The sequence below is a fragment of the Macaca fascicularis genome, chromosome 13 (assembly GCF_037993035.2).
Source record: "Macaca fascicularis isolate 582-1 chromosome 13, T2T-MFA8v1.1".
Lineage (NCBI taxonomy): Eukaryota > Metazoa > Chordata > Mammalia > Primates > Cercopithecidae > Macaca > Macaca fascicularis.
Window position 1 is genome coordinate 106460526 of NC_088387.1, and position 4687 is coordinate 106465212.

The window sequence follows — 4687 nt, forward strand, 5'->3', positions numbered from 1 at the left end:
CACTAACAAGGGGAAGAAACTATGCTTCCCAGAAGAAACCGGATACTCAACCTGATTAAGTCAGTAATTTTCCCTTCATGCAGAATTCTATGCCACCAAACTCTAACTTAAAGAAAGCCCGAAGTTGGTGCATATTTGCTCTATGAAACATGCATGTGCTTTCTGAAGGCTACTTTGGGTGTTACCCGGATGCATTTTCTGCTTGCTTCCAGGGTGATGGCTGTTCCTGAGAGGAAGTTCCTATACCTGACCGTCCCGCGAGCAGAATGCTGATAAAAGTTTTAATTGTGCAAATTGCCATACTGGCTAGGTAGAAATGGGGATTATCAGCATTTTGGCCCTAGACATGCACAAGAGGGAAATGAATGCAGGATTGGGTCAGAGAGGCAGGGCTGGTGTGAGGGGCTGGACTGTGAACAGGAGAACTTAAACAGAGACTGAACACTTCAGGGCAGGTGCATCAAGGAGGAAACCAAGAACTAGGAATCAGCAAAGGCCACCTGAGATGAAGAGATAGAAACAAGAGAAGGCATCTAGAATTATCTCTTCTGGGCTGTGTCTCGCCAGGGAATGTTATCAGACCACTCTCCTTTTGGAGCACAAAGGCCATATCTAGCTACACAGGTGCCCTGGACAGGCTTATATCAAATGGCTCAGCAATATGGTGCCTTTCAAACCAATAGTCTTTAAATATATGTCCAAAATTTACTTAAAGAGGAAGTTACTGAACAACGCTTGCAGGAAGGGCAGAGAAAGTGCTCCAGGGGTTTTCATGGCTCTCATCATTGAGCCTAACAGTTCTGCTCTGGCCTTAACTTGCATTGCCATTCAGCAAAATAAAAATCCTGCAGTTCACCAGACCCACTCCCTCAAAATGACAGTTTGTTTGAGTGTATCTCTTAGAGATCTCACCTCCTCACCTTCATCCTAAATGGCTTCTCATGTATCCCTTTACTCTACATTCCCTCTGACAGGTGTCCTGGTAAATACAAGTGTCTACAGTTGATTGCATTTCCCATGTTTTTGAGCCCCTTGTAGATTGGTGCCCTAGACAGCTGTCCAGCTGTCCCGCCCTCAGCCAGCTCTTGCAGCAGCCAAATGCAATCGTCTAGTGGCCTTTCAAAGGTGACAACTCATTTTCCGCCCACCCCACCCACACACTCACATCTCTAGCTAGAATATATTCCCCAACGTTTTAAATGAAAGAGCACCTTAAAATTATTTAATCCAATCTCTGGTTAAAGAGCAGAAGGCACAGAATCTCCAGTAGAACAAGACATTTGTTCAAAAATCACACGCAGGAAATTGTAGAGCTAGAATTTGAGCCCAAGTCTGCCCATGTTGTAAGTTGCCACTGTCCCATAGTGTCACTGGCATGTCTTGGGACATAGAGAGGCATGCGAGAGCTGTTAATAATTTGCATCCCCAGTGCCCAGTGTAAAGGAGGTAGCCTCAGTAACGTTTGCTGGATTGAATGAGTCAGGCAAGGTGAGGCCTGAGTCTCACGGCTGAGAAAAGGCAGGACTGGGGCACAAGGCCATAGCTAGGTCCCAGCCTAGGATCCCAGGTTGGAATCCCGCCAATCCCTCCTCCCTTCAGTTATGCCTTGTCCTGGATGCTGGGTCTGGCTGGGGCTCACTGGCAAAGGTTATGGGGCCCTGGTCCTGGAATATGCAGAGCAGTAGGCTGGAGGCAGGCAGGGCCTGGACTTGTGAGCACATCCAAGAGGAAAAGCTGTAAAGAGGTATATTTTGGTTCAAAACAGAGAAGAGTTTAGTAACCATTAAAAAACAGAATGAGCAAGAAATAGTGAGCCTCCCATCATCAAGGGGAATGTAAGCAGAAGAACGTAGTGGAAGGGCTCCAGGCATTGAGATTGGAGTAAACAGTACGGAAGGTCTTTTCTCTCTCCGAGAGTCTGCGGCACTTTGAAAACGGAGAGGTGATTGATGGTTCCCAAGCAGAGACGGTTCTTTTCAGGACTGCCCTGGCTGCTACTCTGAGTTCGTTTCAGAAGCTACAGCCTTGCCGGGGGAGGGAAAACAGCGTTTTCAAAGGACCATTGCACCAGGAACTCTACATGGTCAACCTTTACACATATTATCTTATCTAACTGTCACAACAATGCTGTGGGTGCTTTCAGCCTCTCCTTTCACATGGAGAAATTGAGGTTAAAGAGGTTAAGAAGGCACTTCTTGGATCTGAAGCTAGCAAAGGTCAGAGCCAGGAGTCAAACCCAGGCCCGCCCGACTCTGCAGCAAGCGCACATTATACCACGGCCAGCAGTCACACAGTGTCCCAGCACTGGGCTTCCTCAGTGTCACTAAGCTCTGTCTCTAAGAGCATGACATGTGGAATTGGAAACCGAGTCATCTACTTTGGTGACAGGTCCTGATTAATGTTGGGCTAATTTTAGATTTCCTCACAATTGCTCCTCTTAATATACAACAGCCGCTAAATATAATGTTGGCAAATGTTTTGTTTTTGTTTGATTTGACCAGAAAAAGGAGGACAGCAAAGGAGATGAGGTCATGGATATAGTACCGTCCACCCAGCATGCTGCTCCTTTGAAGGGCTTCAGGAAGCTCTGATAGGGACAACGCCAAGAATCTCCATTGCTTTTTCCAGCTGATATTCCAGGCTCGCTACCCCTAACTAGATGCAGTCTTTAGCTCCCTGGTTGTAGAAAAGTAGAACCGTCTCCTCCCGCCGCCCAAGATGCCGAAAGGAAAGAAGGCCAAGGGAAAGAAGGTGGCTCTGGCCCCTGCTGTCGTGAAAAAGCAGGAGGCCAAGAAAGTGGCGAATCCTCTGTTTGAGAAAAGACCTAAGAATTATGGCATTGGACAGGACATCCAGCCCAAAAGAGACCTCACCCGCTTTGTGAAATGGCCTCGCTATATCAGGTTGCAGCGGCAGAGAGCCATCCTCTATAAGCGGCTGAAAGTGCCTCCTGCTATTAACCAGTTCACCCAGGCCCTGGACTGCCAAACAGCTACTCAGCTGCTTAAGCTGGCCCACAAGTACAGACCAGAGACAAAGCAAGAGAAGAAGCAGAGGCTGCTGGCCCGGGCCGAGAAGAAAGCTGCTGGCAAAGGGGACGTCCCCACTAAGAGACCACCTGTCCTTCAAGCAGGAGCTAACACCGTCACCACCTTGGTGGAGAACAAGAAGGCTCAGCTGGTGGTGATTGCACATGACGTGGATCCCATCGAGCTGGTTGTCTTCTTGCCTGCCCTGTGTCGTAAAATGGGGGTCCCTTACTGCATTATCAAGGGGAAGGCCAGACTGGGCCGTCTAGTCCACAGGAAGACCTGCACGACTGTCGCCTTCACACAGGTGAACTCGGAAGACAAAGGCGCTTTGGCTAAGCTGGTGGAAGCTATCAGGACCAATTACAATGACAGATACGATGAGATCCGCCGTCACTGGGGTGGCAATGTCCTGGGTCCCAAGTCTGTGTCTCGTATCGCCAAGCTCGAAAAGGCAAAGGCTAAAGAACTTGCCACTAAGCTGGGTTAAATGTACACTGTTGAGTTTTCTGTACATAAAAATAATTAAAATACACATTTTCCTTCAAAAAAAAAAAAATAGAAAAGTAGAACCAGCCTGCCCTGGGCTCTCTGATGTCTCTGAAGCATAACACGTACTTCCAGAATGGCAAAGTGTACACGGCACAGTGGCAGGCACATTGGAGGGACGGGCAAGTCAGGGATGGGCACAAATGTAACACCCTGGCACAGGCACGGCCTCCTCTTTCAGTTCCCTCCTGCCCAGCCATTTTCAGAAGTGAAATAGAGTTGTTTTCCCCCTTCCAGCCCCGCAGGGCCTTAGCCTGGGGTGTTCAGTCAACACAGTGCTCAGCAAGCCGTAGGTATTTTGCACATGCTACGAATGGGTGTATGAAAATGATCACGCCAGCACTATCTAGAAGATAAAAAATTTAAAAGCAACTTATAGGTCCAGGCCAGTTGTCTTTAAGGAAATCATGTGGTGCCCACAAGATGACAGCTCTTGCTTGTCCAAGTTCAGGATGGGATTTGAAGTGCAGCTGGAGGCATTCTCTGCATTAAAACAACAAACACACAGCCTCACCCAGCTACCTCATAAGAAAACCCAGCTCAGCCTCAGACTAGTTGTGTGACTTTGCGTGAGTCCCAGTCTCCCTCGGCCTCAGTTTCTTCATCCATCAGATGGGGAGAAATACCTGCTTTTGGGGGACCGTCAAGAGGATTAAGTGAGAAATGCGAGTAGCTGTCTTGGCTTAAAGCAAGGCACTCCAGGGGCCTAGCCCAGGGCAGGTGAAATACCATAGACTCTAGTTTTCTCCTCCAATTTGCGAAAGCTTTCTTTGTGAAAAGTATTAAAAGATATGAAAATGAAATTGCATATAATAATAAACAAGGTGTCTTGTGGAAAAGAACCACCGCAGAACTCCACGCTGTCTTGGGAACTCCAATGCCCCTGGCTGCCTGGTCTGGACAGCACTTCAGAAACCCTTGTGAGGGCTCAGCAGGCAGCGGACAAGAGCAAGAGTGGGCAGGGGAGGTCGAGTCAGGGACAGCCAAGAGGAAGAGCGTGAGGAAAAATTGCTCCAGCCTTACAGCAGCCAGAAGGGGGCGCTGTTACAAACCCATTTGCGGTTTAGGAATCCCAGGCTCAGAGAGGTTGAGGCTTGCACGAGGTCCCC

General features: G+C 48.4%; 1 pseudogene; it reads left to right on the top strand.

Annotated features, from left to right (window-relative positions):
• The first annotated feature begins 2700 nt into the window (after positions 1 to 2700).
• On the top strand, positions 2701 to 3588 carry LOC102117384 (large ribosomal subunit protein eL8 pseudogene; annotated as a pseudogene).
• Positions 3589 to 4687: the final 1099 nt, after the last annotated feature.